At 41.1% G+C, this 19635-nt stretch overlaps 1 long non-coding RNA gene across 1 annotated transcript in view; it reads right to left on the bottom strand.

Moving 5' to 3' along the window:
• Positions 1–5754: 5754 nt before the first annotated feature.
• LOC130285182 (uncharacterized) overlaps positions 5755–19635 on the bottom strand; it is a 43192-nt gene continuing 29311 nt past the window's right edge. The window contains exons 2-3 of the long non-coding RNA XR_008847275.1: positions 6338–6404; positions 5755–5891 (exon numbers count right to left, since the gene is read on the bottom strand). This is a non-coding gene — a long non-coding RNA (uncharacterized LOC130285182). The remainder of the gene's footprint in view (positions 5892–6337; positions 6405–19635) is intronic.

Consider the following 19635-nt stretch of genomic DNA (forward strand, 5'->3'; position numbering starts at 1 on the left):
GGAGATTGACAGATGTTATGGACCAGTAAGCTTAAGTCCAGCCCCTGCCCATATAAGGGAGCTGTAGCCAATGATCGCTCTCTTGGGTTGCTGCTCTCGGGGATGCCGGACTATTAGGACGGGTCTGCGCAACTTCCAAAGACAAGCTAGGCCAGAAAACCTGCCGGCCTCAGCCTAAACTAAACCGTGAGTTAAAATCTCAATCCCCGCTTAAGCTAGCGTGATTACTGGACTGATTCCAAACCCCTAAATCCAGTGGATCAGTGCAACAATTACCTTCAAGCTCAATAGACTCACGAGGTCACAACCACTTGTCAAACTCTGATAGGCTTTGTTATATGGACTGTTCCTGTTCATTATTGCATAAAATCTTCAGTAAAAGTTCCGACAAGTTTCTGCAAATCTCCGGTTGTGGACAATCAATTATTTCCTATCTCCCTATCGCTCTTGGGAAGGGTAGCGGTAGGACAAGCATTACAGAGAATAGCCCTCACCCTGGCGTCACAAATATAAAGGGTTAAGCAAGCACCCTTTAGTAACCGCACAGCTACAAACCCATATACCCTACACCCCCCAAGCTACCACACTATGTTTAGGTAGGTAGTTCGTGTCAGAGTAAAATCTAAATCAGTGGTCTTCAACCGGCGGACCTCCAGATGTAGCAAAACTACAACTCCCAGCATGCCTGGACAGCCGTTGGCTGTCAGGGCATGCTGGGAGTTGTAGTTTTGCAACATCTGGAGGTCCGCAGGTTGAAGACCACTGATCTACATGATGCCAGGACCCGAGGTTTCCAGCAGAACATAGCCCAGAGCATCACACTGCCTCCGGTAACTTGTCTTCTTCCCATAGTGCATCCTTTCCTGGTGATATCTGTACCCCAGTTAAGTGTACCCCACCTGCTGCCTGGACTATGGGCTGTGAGGCAGGGGCTCAAATTTTATTGGGACACCTTAAAGGGGAATTCCGGGCAAATGCTCTCTCCCATAGACATGAATGGAGGGGTCATGGTATAACATCACAAGGGGGCTGTAGGAAGATCACAGAGGTCCCAGCGGTGGACCCCTGCGATCAGACATCTTATGATGTTTTTGCCCGGAATACCCCTTTAATAGAGGTTGATTTCCACACTAGGCCTTCAGAAGCAGTGGTACGGTATTCTCCTGCCTATTTTTGTGTATATATATATATATATATATATATATATATATATATATATTTACATGGTTGGGGATCATTAATTTTTTATTTCAACCAGCCCCCCCAGCAACATGATAACATTCCCAGAATACCCCCTTATATGTCTATGTATAGCCACTTAAAGGGGGGCAATACAGGGGCCGGAGCATCGTTACGTCACGGCTCCGCCCCTTATGACGTCACGGCCCGCCCCCGTCAATACAAGTCTATGGGAGGGGGCGTGGCGGTCGTCACGCCCCCTGCCATAGACTTGCATTAAGGGGACGGGCCGTGATGTCATGAGGGGGCGGAGCCATGACGTCACGCTGCTCCATCCCCTGTATCGCTCATCATTACGCACAGAGCGTACTTGCTCTGTGCAGTAATGATAGCGGGGTGCCGCAGCGGCGATCCCCAGAGTCCCCAGCAGCGGAACCGCGGCGATCTAACATCTTATCCCCTATCCTTTGGCTAGGAGATAAGATGCCAGGGGTGGAGTACCCCTTTAAAGGGGTTATCCAGGAAAAAACTTTTTTTAATATATATATACTGGCTCCAGAAAGTTAAACAGATTTGTAAATTACTTCTATTAAAAAATCTTAATCCTTTCAGTACTTATGAGCTTCTGAAGTTAAGGTTGTTCTTTTCTGTCTAAGTGCTCTCTGATGACACGTGTCTCGGGAACCGCCCAGTTTAGAAGAGGTTTGCTATGGGGATTTGCTTCTAAACTGGGCGTTTCCCGAGACACGTGTCATCAGAGTGCACTTAGACAGAAAACAACAACCTTAACTTCAGAAGCTCATAAGTACTGAAAGGATTAAGATTTTTTTAATAGAAGTAATTTACAAATCTGTTTAACTTTCTGGAGCCAGTTTATATATATAAAAAAAAGTTTTTTCCTGGATAACCCCTTTAACTCCTACAGGTCTATTCACACGGCAGAATTTCCGCTTGTGGAATTCCGCCTCAAATTAAAAGCTATAGACTTCTCTGTGACTCCGCACTCCCATTCACACTTCTGAATTACCGCACGGATTCTGCACCAATTGTGCAAGCGGAGATTCAGAAGTGTTAATGGGAGTTAGGAATCCTATAGAGGTCTATGGGCTTTAATTTTAGGCAGAATTCCGCAAGCGGAAATTCTGCTATGTGAATAGATCCTTAGATTCCATAGACTGGGTGCTATGTGCATGGAGTGTGGGGCAAAACCTGAATCGGCAGAAAGTCCAAAACGATTCATGCGAAACCTCCTGAAATGAATATCGAAACAAATGGCTCATCTTTAACTGGAGCCTAGAAGCTTCATGTTCTAGTTCTATGTCCATGATAACTGTAACCACGAAAGAGCTACCATGATATTTGGGGCTACTGCGACCCAACGGCACGCATCCTTACCAAAATCTGCAGTATTCTCTTGAGGACTTCTATGTCTTCTCTTCCTTTCTTACTCACCATTCTGTCTTACCATAATATTAAGATTACTACCCCCCCCCCCCCCCCCCCCAGCAATGGTTTTATTAAGACAAATAAAAACAAAATGTATTTCGGGGAATTGATCTGGCGACCTTATCCTATTGGTTACACCCTAGGGAGCAGCATAATGTAACAGAGACACATAGACTGTATCCCAGTTATGTAGAAAGGCAAACGCTTTCCCTCCGATCGGAACGTTCCTCCCTGTAACACTGTCCAACTGCAAACTGATCACTTACAATTGTACTTGAGTGTTTACTGACCAGAAAATGCACAAATGCTGCCTCTGCCAGAATTGTTCAGACCGTACAAGCAGATTGAGGGAGACACTACAGGCAAAAATTAGCCATCATTAGTTACCCCTGCTAATACTGCAGAAAATTACAGCGTCGCCTCAGTGCAAATTCAAGAGCATTTCTGAAGTTTATCCAGAATAACAAAACATTACATTTTTATATAAAAAAAGAGATCAACAATTAAAGGACACATTGTATCATGTGAGGAACAACTACAATTATTACAGATTTTACTATTAATGATACAGATGATAATGTAAAATTGACAATTCATTAAAAAAAGCTGATTAAATCTATCTATCTATCTATCTCATATCTATATCTATCTATATATCTATCTCATATCTATCTCATGTCTATCTATCTTTCTCATATCTATCTATCTATCTATCTATCTCATATCTATCTTTCTATCTCTTATCTATCTATCAATCAATCTATGTATCTATCTCTTATCTATCTATCTATCTATCTATCTATCATCTATCTATCTCATATCTATCTATCTATCTCATATCTATCTATCTATCTATCTATCATCTATCTATCTCATATCTATCTATCTATCTCATATCTATCTATCTATCTATCTATCTATCTATCATCTATCTATCTATCTATCTCATATCTATCTATCTATCTCATATCTATCTATCTCATATCTATCTATCTATCTATCTATCATCTATCATCTATCTATCTTTCTCATATCTATCTTTCTCATATCTATCTCATATCTATCTCATATCTATCTATCTATCTCATATCTATCTCATATATATCTATCTATCTATCTATCTCCTATCTATCTCATATCTATCTATCTATCTATCTATCTATCTATCTATCTCATATCTATCTATCTATCTCATATCTATCTATCTATCTATCTATCTATCATCTATCTATCTACCATCTATCTATCTATCTATTGTATATTTATGCATTTATATACAAACTAAATACAAATAAATATTTGTATTATTACTATTATTATTATTATTATTATTATTATTAATAATAATAATAAATCATATTAATTGAAATAAGTTTTAAAATTCTAATTGTTATGATACTGCTTATAATCATAATAATGATGATAATAATAATAACACATAATAATACAAATAGACAATAATAATAATAATCTCTAAATGTGAGAATTTATAAAAGATCTTTCAATATGTCATGGACACAGGCAGTAAGGCCATGTTTACATGTCTGATTCAGTGTGGAATGTCCACCCAGAAAACAGGAGCAGACATTCCGCACATTTGAATGATCTGGCGGGCGCTAGGACCACTCAGAAGTGCGTAGACGGCAGTGCAATTCGGAGCTGAATCGGCAGAAAGAATAGACATGATCATTCTTTCTGCGGATGTCGGAATTGGGAAATCAATGGGACTCTGCTGCGGCGGAATTTCCGAGCGGAATATTCCTGCGGAATGCCATTCAAACATTCTGCTGAGAGTTGTAGTTGTGCAACAGCTGGAGGCACCCTGGTTGGAAAACACTGATTTATTGTGTATATAGGAAGCTTTATCTGTGGTGCTTCATTATTTGCTTTAATGTCTAAGCATTGTTTTCTGTATTTTCTTTATGTTTATCTGTTTTTTCGTTACTGTTCAACGCCGACTCTAATAAAGCGTAATAAATCACCCAGTCACGTGAAAAGTCTTAGTTAAAGTGCATTTTAGGTATTGAACGTTACCCATGACCTTCTTGTCAAGTCCGATCCTACAACACCTGTTCTAAATGCTACAGGCTCCGTGCACATGTGACACCATATTGAGAATATTCACTTCGTTTCACATAACTCGGGAAGGTACATAATATTTATCAGCGGAAACGTTCCACATTTAGTATAAAAAAAAAACCAAAAAAAAACAAACATGCTTTTCAAGGGTAACTTGCGTTTGCCGGAAAAGGGGATGACAGATGAATATGAATTCTGTTTATTATGTCGTATAGATCTGAGTTATTCTATGTATAGCAGTGGTCTTCAACCTGCGGACCTCCAGATGTTGCAAAACTACAACTCCCAGCATGCCCGGACAGCCAACGGCTGTCCGGGCATGCTGGGAGTTGTAGTTTTGCAACATCTGGAGGTCCGCAGGTTGAAGACCACTGCTATATAGGTTCGGGATCTCACGAAAGAATACAACAAACAGGTATGAAGGTGTTTTCATTTCTTGATACAATGTTGCCCTCAGCAGAGAAGATAGTGTTAAAGGGGTATTCCAGGCCAAATTTTTTTTTATATATATCAACTGGCTCCGGAAAGTTAAACAGATTTGTAAATTACTTCTATTAAAAAATCTTAATCCTTCCAATAGTTATTAGCTTCTGAAGTTGAGTTGTTGTTTTCTGTCTAACTGCTCTCTGATGACTCACGTCCCGGGAGCTGTGCAGTTCCTATGGGGATATTCTCCCATCATGCACAGCTCCCGGGACGTGACATCACCATTGAGCAGTTAGACAGAAAACCTCAGAAGCTAATAACTATTGGAAGGATTAAGATTTTTTAATAGAAGTAATTTACAAATCTGTTTAACTTTCCAGAGCCAGTTGATATAGTTTAAAAAAAAAGGTTTTGCCTGGAATACCCCTTTAACTTATAGAAAGGGGCTAAAGCTATATAAAACTGGAAGTCACTGACCGACAATAATATTAGGCCGTATCCAAGGGGCCATCTTCCACCCCATGCAGTGGATTCCCACAGGCAAGATGACTTACCTACTCTAATACTAGCATTAAAAAAGATTATATAAACCATTAAAACGATTATATAAGAAAGACATTTGATGTTTTTAATAGAAATAGCGCCGCTCCTGTCCATTGGTAGTGACCGGTACTGCGCCCCTCCTGTCCATTGGTAGTGACCGGTACTGCAGCTCTGCCCTTTGGTGAAATTCCAAATGCAGCAGGGGAGTGGTGCTGATTCTAAAAAAGCAAACTCCTTTATAATAATGTTGGAAATGTGTTACTTTACTCTTCTTACCCCCAAATTTTTACCCCCTAATTCTTGAATTCCAGAGCAGTATTCCCCAACCTTTTTATTTATTTATTTTTTTAGCTCGGGGCACACACACCTTGCGGTTATATATTTTTGGCAGGGTCTACTTTCTACTGTCCTCCCTTCCCCAAATGCAGTTTGCACCCTGTAGATAAGACTGACCTGTCAGAAGTTTTCCCCCCGGACCTGGATGTAGGGCTCCGCTGCAGAAAGTTTGTCCCCTGTAAGGATACCCCATCATTAGTTTGCCCCTATATGTAAGACTCCCCTGTAGGTAGCTATTCCTTGTATATAGGGTCTCCCTGTAGTTAGCTTGTCCCCTGTAGTTATTCCTCAACCTACCATAGGGAGAGAGAAAAAAAAAAACACTTACCTCTTTTCCCCACAGTCATCGGTGTCCACTAAAGCTTCTTTCTGCGGCCACTTGCCCGATTCTCTACCTATAGGACGTGAAAGATAATCATTGTGAGTGTCGAAGAATAAGTGATGTTCCCAGCCTCTAGTGGCCGCAGGCAGTATCACTAGAGGTCAAATGCCCCGGGAGCTAAGTGGCGCCAGGACCCCTATGGCAGTGATACACCACAGGAGTCCTAGCTTGTCCAGTGCCCATCTTCCTCCCTGGACTGGTTGGAAATTACTGGCTGGAAATAGCTAGGCTGACAGAAGTAATAATAATAACATTATTAGAATAAAATTATGTTTTTTTTTTATTTTAAGCTTGAGTTATAGATACCGGGCTGAGCTGCAACATCGTCTCTCCCCACCTCATCTTACTTGGCTTCCAACACTGAGCCTTGAATATCAATCATGCCGAGCGGTGAAAGGTGTGGGAGAAAGGAGGCGTGCATGCTGCAGGACAGCATCGCTTCTTAAAAGGGGTGCTCTGGTAATCCAGCGTTCTGTACATTTTGTTCAGAACGCTCAGAGCAGTAGGCTGTGATGGTGACGTCACGGCCATACCTCTTGTGACGTCACACCATGCACCCTCCTCCATTCATGTTTATGGGAGGGGGCATGTCAGCTGACACGCCCCCTACCATAGACATAAATAGAGGGGAAGTGGCGTGACTTCACGTGGGGAGTGGCCGTGATGTCACGACCACTGCCAAAGGAACCCGGCGTTTGTTTAGAACACCGGGTGCTGCAGGAGATCATGAGGAGCCCCAGCAGCAGGACCCCAACAATCAGACATCTTATTCCCTATGCTTTGTATAGGGGATAACATGTCTAGCAGCCAAGTACCCCTTTAACACTTGAGCTTGGAAGAAAAACATGATTTTATAACTTTGCCAACAGCCATGAAATAGAGTCAGATATCATTTTTCTATATAAATCTCAGTATAAGCTATCTGCCCGTGTTTGCTGCTCTGATATCATATAGAGCTGACAAATGGTCATGGTTGACCCGAATTTTCAGTCCGAATCCATAGTAGGAGGTGCTTAGAAAATGACCTGAGTGTACTCACTAGCTGACTACAATCTCGTTTGTGCAGGCCATAAAAGAAAATGTGTCCTTGTCTGTCCCATGTCTGTCCATACACAGATACCATTGCAGCCAATTTGTGTCAAAACCTGTGGGGTTAAATGGTTCTGACAGTTCTCTCTGTTTTGTTTTGTTCTTTGGCTACGCCCAGCTGCCTGGACTGGTCAGCTGACCTTGGTGAGAGCACCTTGTCTGGCTCCTATTCAAGCTGGCAGTATGCTCTCATACCCCGCCTGCAAAAGAGCTCCTTCTCCTAGCTAGAGTTTGTATTATATCTTGAATTTCTGGCATATTTGACCCTTTGGCTCTGCTCTCTGACTCTTCTCCTGTTTCTTTGGCATAGCTGTTATCTCTTGGTACTGACTCAGCATGTGGACTGTGACTTATTATGTGTGCATGTTTATTTATTATTTCTGTTAGTGTGTGTGATTCCATATAGTGTCCCGACCTCCATCTGTATTGTTAGTTTATTTTGTTGATGTTTGACTCCCTGCATTTATTTAGGCAGGGACTGTCACCGTAGTTGTGGACCCGTCGCCTAGGGAGGATACGCAAGTAGGCAGGGCAAGTGGGAGTGGGTGAGTTTAGGGCCTCACTGTTCCCTGCCCATACGTGACAATTTGCTGCCTTATAGAGAGAGATTTCCATGTTGGGTACCTCGTCAACGACTTCCATATGAAAAGGAATAGTCATCTTAAGACAGCAATTGTAAGATCAGCAAATAATACATTGTATAAAGATATTTGGCTGCTGTATTTTGTATTATGTGTTGATGTGTATATTTTATCCCAATAAATATAATCAGCCGGAATGCATGCAAGCACTCAATGGGCGCTTTAGTGACAATTCCAGTTAGAATTTTTATTTTTACCTTTCTCCATAAATCACTAAAATAATCTATGTAACAGCTTGCACATTTCATTTAGTAGGAACTGAAAACCTTGATGTGAGTGGTGTATAACAACCTTAGCAAGGTAGCTGTCTGCTCATCCAGACTCATCAAAAACATAAAAAAAAACTGCAATATAGGAATTTTTCCTAGAGGCAAAAAGGAAAAAAAAAAGGTAGATTAAGAATACAAATCAGAATCTGCCCTCATAAATCAAACGCACTTGCAGAATTCCTCTCAGTTACAGCTCTGTTTTACACATTAGACAAGTCATAATTACACTTCAGTACACAGCGCCAGTCGAGGAATAAGCCGCAACACAATGCACAATAAACCCTGTCATACGGCGGAAAACAGGATAAAGCAACAGTGGCGATACTCAATTTTACATCACAGTCTAGCATTACACTGTGACATACTGTAATATTACCATCAATCATGATCTCATCCAAAACTGACAGCTCAAGAAGATGGAAAATTACGCTAAAGGAATTTTGCGCTATTCCGCACACAGATAGAATTGAGAAGCATGGCGAGGAGGACACAATCAGGTGTTCCCGTAAGTGTTTTATGGGGAAAAAATGAGTTTCTACAAATAGAATACATGAGATTTCTGTACTATTCTGATATAGAAAATCCAGGATTTTAGGATAGAGAAGAGAGTTCGGGATAAGTGTTTGGTATAGATCTCCATTCCGGCTGATGTTGAGTATTGTTCAGCACTAGTGATTTTCGCAGTATGGCAGTTCTGGTGTCCCTATAGTGCTGGGTCAGTAGTACCGCTATTTTATGGTAATAGTCGTCTTGAAATACAAGTTCACTTTTACACGTTTCTGGACCTGTCATTGAAAGTTGTCAGTACTAGATGTGATCGCTGATGGGTTTCATGAATGAAAAAGGAATTAAATGGCTATGAACGTCGTCGATGTAGCTGGAAGATTTGGAGATGTCCAAGCTGGTACGTGAAGGCTGGAAGAATGCCATGGGTTATGTAGGCATCCAGCTCTTAAACCACCATTCAGGGTATAATACAAAATTTCAGGGTATATGTGGTGGTAATTGGGATTCATGCAGAATATTTGCTATGGATTGTTCTGGAAGTGGTATTATATGTATTTTCATTGAAAAAGAATAAAGATTATTAAAGAAAAAAAAATTTGTGCTATAGGGCCAGGCTTTTTCTAAGACGAGTCTAGATATCACTATTTAAACATGGTAGTTAGTATGTACACTGCTCAGCTCTTGAACCCTCCCTAGTAAAAAGGCTATTCTACAATGCTATCTAGGGTGGAAGATTAACTCCGTAGAACCACTTAGTGGCAAAATAGCAGTCAGACACAGGGACACGGAAGTAATGTTAAAACAGGGCTTCTCCTGTTTTTATTTTTCAGTAACAAAACAAATACAGCCTTTAACTTCAGACACAAACAAAACAAATCCTGCTTGTCCAGTGCTAACTACAACACATCTTTCTTTTCTGTACTGGTGGCTTACTACTAGCCACCCAACAAAACAGCCACCCCCTCTGGAATTTAACTCTTATGAGAGTTTTTTTTTACAGCCTCTCAGTGCAGACTTGGTTACATCATTTATAAGCCTAGTATCATTTGGCCTCAGCACCTGTTCTGACTTGGGGCCAACCTGTGAATCTGGCCTAGGAAGAGGAAGGCCCCATTACCAAACTTGCCTTTCATGCCATAAAAATCCAGGCCTTATAACAGGATTTACCAAATTCCTTAGCAAGCTAAGTATCACCAGGGTTTTTAGCTATTTCCTGGAATCCCCATATTTTACCCATATTTCCTTGGATGAGATGCGCACTTACTGAAACCTGATATCCACATACAATATAGGTAAAATATAGGGCTCCCTGTCACTGTCTCACGCTAACCATAAAGATGTATGTATACAGTATGGGTGGTATTGAGTAACAGATTTATGTGTCTTTTATTGCGTATGTTTGGCGCATTTTTTTTTGCCCAGTGTCTTTTTGCGCCAATATTTGGCGCATTCTCTCCACTGTCACTTTGTAAACTTGCTAGGATTTTCACTGTCCTGTGTATAATTTTTGCAGTGGTCAGTAATTTATCATTGTATTTCGGCAGTAATTTGCCTGTTTTTGACGCATGTTTGACGCAAATCACCGCCGACAATATTCTGACATGAAAAACGCACATACGAAAGGAAGAATATGGTATGCGCCAAAGTTACTAAAAAACATGCGCCTAATAATAAATTGGGCGCACGTCCGTAAAAACCAAAGTAATAAAAAAAAGTGTAAAAAGAAACTGACAACAGGTAAAAATGAAAAATCCCCCCCTATATGCCTAAGCAGTCGCTGTCTCAGCTATTTCCATCTTTATACTCCTATATGTGGTTCCTATAGGGAGATAAAGAGGTGGGATAGTGACCCCGCAAAATGTTTTGCCCTGATGAAGCCTCATTCATCTCTCTTATGGGCCTCATGCACCCGCCATGACAATTACAGCAGACTCTGTGCCAAATCTCCTACATTTGGGCAGATGTTTGAGCCTCTACTGTAACATTAATGCCCGGGATTTGTATACACACAATCGGAGCTTTACAAAAACCCAATGAACCTGGATTGTTGTCTCTGCCAGAAACAGCTACAAAAGAGGTCAGAGGCCCAATGTCTTCATGCCGAGACCGATCATGTACTGGCTGGTGTAGAGCAGGAAAATAACAGTAGGCAATGCTTTAATGAATAGCTTATCATGTGCAACACACCGTGCCATAATAGGGCGATGTCGAGATGCATGGAAGGACTAATACGGATGATTCTGTTTTGCAAAAGGTAAATACGTAAAGGAAAAAGTAAACAACATCAAAGATAAAAAATTATATTCTAAAAATAAAAATTATTATATTATAAAAATAAAAATGATATTAAAATCAGCAGGAATGAGGAGAGGCTCACCATGTAAAAGTCTAGTGTTTAGTATCATAATACAAAAAATACATATATATATATATATATATATATATATATATATATATATATACACAGTGGTCCCTCAAGTTACAATATTAATTGGTTCTGGGACGACTATTGTATGTTGAGACCATTGTATGTTGAGACCAGAACTCTATGGAAACCTGGTAATCGGTTCTAAGGGCACCAAAATGTCATCCAAAAATAGGAAAAAGTGAGGATTAAAGAAAAATAAGTAGATAACTAATATAGATAAAGCAAATCCTAACATATAAAATGTTGGTATGTATACACTGTTTATGTCCGTGTTTCCCAAGCAGGGAGTCTCCAGCTGTTGCAAAACTACAACTCCCAGCATGCCCGGACAGCCAAAGGCTGTCCGGCTATGCTGGGAGTTGTAGTTTTGCAACAGCTGGAGGCACCCTGATTGGGAAACACTGATGCAGAGGGTTGAATAATTTACCAGGACAAGAGGGAAACACTGGTCTATGTAGAGGACAGGCGCTTCCTCGGGGTCCTGTACAGTACACAGTGTCCTAAAAAAGTAACATGGAGCCGCCCTCACCTGGTGTCCAAAGGAGCAGCTAACCCTGGCACAGGTAAAGAGTACAGAACATGTAATACCACCCTGTACTGTAGGGGGCGCTACCAGACATCAGTCAGTGGATAAACACTTCAATAATACAGGTGTTTTACCAGTAAATTGCCCATTTTGATTGGTCAGTTCTTCCAGCCATTGACACATTTCACAGATCTGGACGGTCCGTACATTGTATGTTGAATCTGGTTTCAACTTACAATGGTTGAGAAAAGACCATTGTATGTTGAAACTATTGTATATTGAGGCCATTGTAAGTTGAGGGATCACTGTATATATATAACAGTCCAGGTCATAGCATCAAAGTGAAAACTCCAGATTTAGTCAAAAATCTGTAGTATTTATTGGTTCCCCAATCTGGATTGGAAACCAATAAATACTACAGCTTCTTGCATAAATCTGGAGTTTTTCCCTTTGATGCTATGACCTGGACTGTTTTTGTGTTTGTTATCCTGGATTATATATATGGAAAACTTTTTTTTTTTTAAATCAACTGGTGCCAGAAAGTTAAACAGATTTGTAAATTACTTCTATTAAAAAAATCTTAATCCTTCCAGTACTTATTAGCTTCTGAATACTACAGAGGAAATTATTTTCTTTTTGGAACACAGAGCTGACATCTCTGTAGATTTTAGGAACTGTCCACAACAGCATATGTTTGCTATGGGGATTTTCTCCTACTCTGGACAGTTCCTAAAATGGACAGAGATGTCAGCAGAGAGCACTGTGCTCGTGATGTCAGCAGAGAGCTCTGTATTCCAAAAATAAAAGAATTTCCTGTGTGGTATTCAGCAGCTAAGAAGTACTGGAAGAATTAAGATTTTTTAAGAGAAGTAATTTACAAATTTGTTTAACTTTCTGGCACCAGTTGATTTAAAAAATAAAGTTTTTCACCAGAGTACCCCTTTAAGACATTAAAATAATAATATAACAAATATTGTCATTAATATTAAATAAAATAACAATACAAATATTATTATTATTTATAATTTTTGTTGTTGTCATTATTATTATTATTATTAATAATAATCATAATCATCATCATATCAAATATTTACTTTTTAAGTGTGAATAGGGGATAAGATGTCTAGGGGGGGGGAGTATCCCTTTAACTATGGAGCCTGTCACATGCAACAGGATGATTCAAGCCTCGAGCCGGGGAGTAAAGCATGCTGCACTAAAAAAAACCTCAAATCAACTGGTGTCAGAGAGTTAAACAAATTTGTAAATTACTTCTATTTAAAAATCTTAATCCTTCCAGTACTTATCAGCTGCTGTATGTTCCAGAGGAAGTTGTGTAGTTCTTTCCAGTCTGACCACAGTGCTCTCTCCTGCCACCTCTGTACATATCAGGAACTGTCCATAGCAGGAGCAAATCCTCATAGCAAACCTATCCTGCCCTGGACAATTCCTGACATGGACAGAGGTGGCAGAAGAGAGCACTGTGGCCAGACTGAAAGAACTGCACAACTTCCTCTGGAGCATACAGCAGCTGACAAGTAGTGGAAATATTAAGATTTTTAAATAGAAGTAATTTACAAATCTGTATGACTTTCTGGCTTCAGTTGATTTGAAAATCTAAAATAAAATAATAATAATTCCCCAGAGTACTCCTTTAAATTAATCTGATGGAAAGGATCTGCTGCTTTCAACTATACTTTATTTCAGTTCAATATCTGTTTTAATTCCCTAACTTTCTCAAGATTGTGACACTCTGGTGTATATCAAAATGCTAAAAATGCCTGTAGAACTAAAACTTCTCACAGCTGAGGATTTGTTACAGATCAGAAAACACTATGTGGGCTTTTAGATGGAAAGTTTTGCTGCCACTATGTTTAGATTACTGTATATACTCGAGTTTAAGCCGAGTTTTTCAGCATGATTTTTCGTGCTGAAAACGCCCCCCTCGGCTTATACTCAAGTGAACTCTCCACCTGTCAATCCCTTCTCAGTGGTCTTCAACCTGCGGACCTCCAGATGTTGCAAAACTACAACTCCCAGCCTATGGCTGTCTGGGCATGCTGGGAGTTGTGGTTTTGAAACATCTGGAGGTCCGCAGGTTGAAGTCCACTGCGGCCTTTGTCTTCTTCCAGACCCCCCTTTAGTTTTCTACTCACCTCTCCCCGTTGGGAAGGAAGGGTGAGCTGGTCCGGGCCATCTATGCTGCAGGGACCGTCCGGTGAGCAGGGTTAGTCGTTCCAGGCTGTCCATCTTCACCGGGAGGCCCTCTTCTCCGCTCCGGGCCCGGCCCTGGACCAGTGACGTTGCCTGGATGACGACGCACAGGGAGGCGCATGAACATCCCTGTGCGTCGTCGTCAAGGCAACGTCACTAGTCCGGGGCAGGCCCGGAGAGCGGGAGAAGAGGGCCCCCCGGTGAAAATGGACAGCCCGGTACGACTAACCCTCCCCACCGGACGGTCCTTGCAGCATACATGGCCCGGACCAGCTCACCCTTCCTTCCCACTGAGGGGAGGTGAGTAGAAAACTAAAGGGGGATTCTGGATGATGACGAAGGCCGCAGTGGTCTTCAACCTGCGGACCTCCAGAGGTTTCAAAACTACAACTCCCAGCATGCCCGGATGGCAGGTTGAAGATCACTGATGAAGGGATTGACAGGCGGTGATGATGATGAGGGTGTTAATGACGGGGGTCTGGATGATGGGGGGGGATGTTGTATTTCCCACCCTAGGCTTATAGTCGAGTCAATAACTTTTCCTGGGTTTTTGGGGTGAAATTAGGGACCTCGGATTATATTTGGGTCGGTTTATACTCGAGTATATACGGTAGATGCAAATGTAACTGTATTTTAAAGGTGAGGCTATGGTCAGCCTCCGCATTTAGACTAGTAAAGCCATGCCTCTTGTTTTATGTTATTCTGGAGCCGTCTCCCCTATTGACTTGTGAGGGTTTATGGCTCCTTACATGGATGACCTGACAATTACCAGTAATCCTAAACATGCTGGAGCAATTATATGTACAAGGCGAATACTGCCGGGGCCTCTTCATACTACTGAATTTTGACAATGGCTAATAAGGGGTGAAAGGTCTTACATAAAGCATGTAAGCATATCACCCCATAGGAAATAAAACATGTTACTCACTTGTCAATTAAAAATACAGGATAGTTAAATTAACACCAACCCACCCTCATGCAATTCTATGGGACTTCAAGTACTTTACTGTGCAAGCTGCGCTCTGCATCTCCTCTCCACAAGCCCAGTCTCTTCGGCCATTTTTTGTTTCGGCTGAAGGGCTAAAACACAATTTTTGCCCGATGCACTCACATTACAGGTCCTTTAACCACAATCTCTTCATCACAGCTCAGCCCCACCTAACTCCACAAGCTCCTCATCTCTGGATGAATGTGCTGGTTGGCTTGCAAGTCACACCCCCTCCCACAAGCCACACCCCCACAAAACCATGTCCCTTCTATTTTCAACTTACAATCTCTTTATCACAGTTTAGTCTCACCACAAATCAAGATATGAGGATGGGATATGAGGACGAGGTATGAGGATGACATATGAGGTAGGGATATGAGGTCAGGATATGAGGACATAGATATGAGGATGGGATATGAGAACAGGATATGAGGTCGGGATATGAGGATGGGATATGAGATAGGGATATGAGGTTGGGATATGGGGATGAGATATGAGGACGGGATATGAGGTCGGGATATGAGTTTGAGATGTGAGGATGGGATATGAGAATGAGATATGAGGTCGGGATATGAGGACGGGATATGAGGACAAGATATGAGGTTGAGATATGAGAACAGGATATGAGGGTGGGATCTGAGGATGGGATATGAGATAGGGATATGAGGTAGGGATATGAGGAGGGGATATGAGGACGAGGTATGAGGATGACATATGAGGTAGGGATATGAGGTCAGGATATGAGGACGAGATATGAGGATGGGATATGAGAACAGGATATGAGGTCGGGATATGAGGATGGGATATGAGATAGGGATATGAGGACAGGATATGAGGTTGAGATATGAGGACGGGATATGAGGACAAGATATGAGGTTGAGATATGAGAACAGGATATGAGGGTGGGATCTGAGGATGGGATATGAGATAGGGATATGAGGTAGGGATATGAGGAGGGGATATGAGGACGAGGTATGAGGATGACATATGAGGTAGGGATATGAGGTCAGGATATGAGGACGAGATATGAGGATGGGATATGAGAACAGGATATGAGGTCTGGATATGAGGATGGGATATGAGATAGGGATATGAGGTTGGAATATGGGGATGAGATATGAGGACGGGATATGAGGTCGGGATATGAGTTTGAGATGTGAGAATGGGATATGAGAATGAGATATGAGGACGGGATATGAGGTCGGGATATGAGTTTGAGATGTGAGGATGGGATATGAGAATGAGATATGAGGACGGGATATGAGGTCGGGATATGAGTTTGAGATGTGAGGATGGGATATGAGAATGAGATATGAGGTCGGGATATGAGGACAGGATATGAGGTTGAGATATGAGGATGGGATATGAGGACGGGATATTAGGACAGGATATGAGGATGGGATATGAGGTAGGGATATGAGGACGAGATATGAGGACGGGATATTAGGACAGGATATGAGGATGGGTTATAAAGTCGGGATATGAGGATGAGATATGAGGACAATATATGAGGACAGGGTATGAGGACGGCAAATGAGGTTGGATTTGAAAACAAGAGCAACATTGTTGCTTTTCCTCTCCTACAAGGTTAAGGTAGGAAGACCAGACAACATGAGGTACTCTGCTAACATATATATATATATATATATATATATATATATATATATATACACATATATATATACTGCTCAAAAAAATAAACACTAAGATAACACATCCTAGATCTGAATGAATGAACTAATCGTATGAAATACGTTACATAGTTGAATGTTCTGACAACAGAATGATAGAAAAATTATCAATGGAAATCAATTGTATCAACCCATGGAGGTCTGGATATGGAGTCACAATCAAAATCAAAGTGTAAAACCGCACTACAGGCTGATCCAACTTTATGTAATGTCCTTAAAACAAGTAAAAATAAAGCTCAGTAATGTGTGTGGCCTCCACGTGCCCGAATGACCTCCCTACAACGCCTGTGCATGCTCCTGATGAGGTGGCGGATTGTCTCCTGAGGGATGTCCTCCCAGACCTCAACGTCCCAGATGTGCTCAATCGGATTTAGGTCTGGGGAACGGGCGGGCCAGTCCATAGCATCAATGCCTTCCTCTTGCAGGAACTGCTGACACACTCCAGCCACATGAGGTCTAGCATTGTCTTGCTTTAGGAGGAACCCAGGACCAACCGCACCAGCATATGGTCTTACAAGGAATGCTACAGCTCAAACCCAGCCTCTACAACTTTTGATCTTAGAAGGAAAACATGGTTTTATAACTTTGCAGCTCTGAGCATGATATAGAGCTGACAGATTCCCATAATGGGATACACTTGCATTTCATTACTTACTTTTCAGTTATACAGCACATTTTGCTAATATAAAAATCTATCATACATACATGATTTAGTGGTCACTTAGGGAAGGCTCTTTATATAAAGGCATCACTGATTATAAAATAATTCTCTTTTTATCAATACTATTTGTTTAGTGCAATGTTTTTCAAACAGTGTGCCTCCAGCTGCTGCAAAACTACAACTCCCAGCATGCCCAGAGGGCATGCTGGGAGTTGTAGTTTTGCAACAGCTGGAGACACACTGTTTAGAAAAAAAAAATGGCTCAGTGTTTCCAAAGGCCAGGAACAACTTAATGACAAATAGGACCCAAAACTTTTCACTTATGTGAAATAAAGGGCACCATATTAGGAACCAAGTTTGCTCCCCTTTCCTATTATTATAGCAATTTTGTATCTCCCATGTAGTCAGGTGGCAGGTTGGTGGCTGTCATGGGAGTGTGAATCATTTGCAGCAGTGGCCCCTATACAGCTGGCCTGCCTACATATCATTGTATACTCAATGGACATGTGGTCTATACAGATAAACAACCATCAACAAGGGTTCTAACACGTATTTACAAAGCTGTCTTAATGAATTCAGAAGATGAATTATTTTGGGGTCATTATTTGGCAGGGCACCAGTTGATTTTGGTCCTATTTAAGCAAATCTTTACCGATGCGTAAACATGTGCGAATCACAAAATGGGCCGAATAAAAGCATTCATGTGCAGTTGTACAGGACAACAGGTCAACAAACATCTGGTGGACGAGTGCGTATTAAAGCCCCCAATGATACTCTAAATCATATGCTTTGAAAAATCTCCCAACAAAACATATCCAAGGGTATATTAAACCGAACTTGTGCCAATAGAGTAACCTTTGGCCGGTATAACTTTTCTCTATAGTTAATAAGTCCTTTCAATATAAGAGCACCACAATAAACAGTGAGGTGACATATGTAACTTGTATAATTAGCTTTATACATTTACTATATAACTGGAGATTCAATTTTTCTGCTAGAACTTTTCTAGTATTTTATTTCCTTGTATCAGCTATGTGTTATATCCGTTCATTTGTTTTTGTATTTTTCTGTTTAGGTGTGTATTCACACACTAGGATGTTCAGAGCAGTTTTCTATTCTTCCTAGGTAGGGAATGGTTAATGCTCTGAACGAATGAAAACTCGGGTGTGTCTATTTTAAGCCAGACTTCTCCTGCATTCAGTGCTGGTTATTCGGTGCAATACTACGATGTCTGTTAGTATAATGCCACTATGTCTGTTTGTGCAATATTCTGACTATGTCTGCTTGAGCATTTACCTTGTATTTATCTTGTCATTTTATCTGAGTTTTTAGCCATGGTTATATAGCATGCTCCTTGTATTTTAGTCTGTTACATTAGTCGGTTTTAGGATTATGTTTGTTTGTTCTGCTTTGTCTGTGTTCACACTGTGTCTGAGTATTGCTTGTACCCTGTGCTCTGTATGTTATATTCCTGTTTGGTATCCTGGAGTCTATTCAGACTCATCTGGTTCTAGTCTAGCGTTTCATGTATCATATTTCCGTTTCCTACTGGGCCAGCATTTTGTCCACGTGGTGGAGTGTGTCCGCAGGCCAGTAGCCTATTAGGCTTCATTATTAATGGCTACTTCTTTTGTGGAGTGGGGTGTCCAGTTTGTTCGTTCTGTGTCCCAGTGTGAACAGTGTCTTAGTTTGCCTGTTTATATTCTGCTCTGTTGGTATTTGTATCCTGTTTGGTATATCTGGTTGTCTAGTATTTTTACGTTTCTGGTCTGTGACCGACTATGTATATTTTGTGTTTTTACACCACTGCACTTTAGCGCAGGAAGGGACCGGCACCCAGTTGTTGATCCATTGTTTAGGATGAATGGGCAAGTAGGCAGGGAGAGTCTTTTTAGGGTCAGTTAGGGCTCCCTCTCCCTGTCCCCCAGTTGGTCATGACTATGCTACACTATGCTAATTCCTCTGCTGGATGTTTCCCCTTAGTGTATTATACACACGTGTTCATTTCTAAATAGGCATAAACTGATGCTTCAAAATTTTTATTTCACCATAAGGGGATTTTAGTTCATACCTGCAAGACAGTAAGGACTTGCTCAGGAAGGATTTGTGCTTGTCTTGGGGCTAAATGGCTGTGTTATGCTGCTGCTTTCTTTTTGTGAAATGGCTATTTCCTGTTAAAGTTCCCTCCCTCCAACTACCAGTCCCAATATCTCTGGTTTGTAAGTGTGAGGTC

This window comes from Hyla sarda, chromosome 8, assembly GCF_029499605.1.
Source record: "Hyla sarda isolate aHylSar1 chromosome 8, aHylSar1.hap1, whole genome shotgun sequence".
Classification (NCBI taxonomy): Eukaryota; Metazoa; Chordata; class Amphibia; order Anura; family Hylidae; genus Hyla; species Hyla sarda.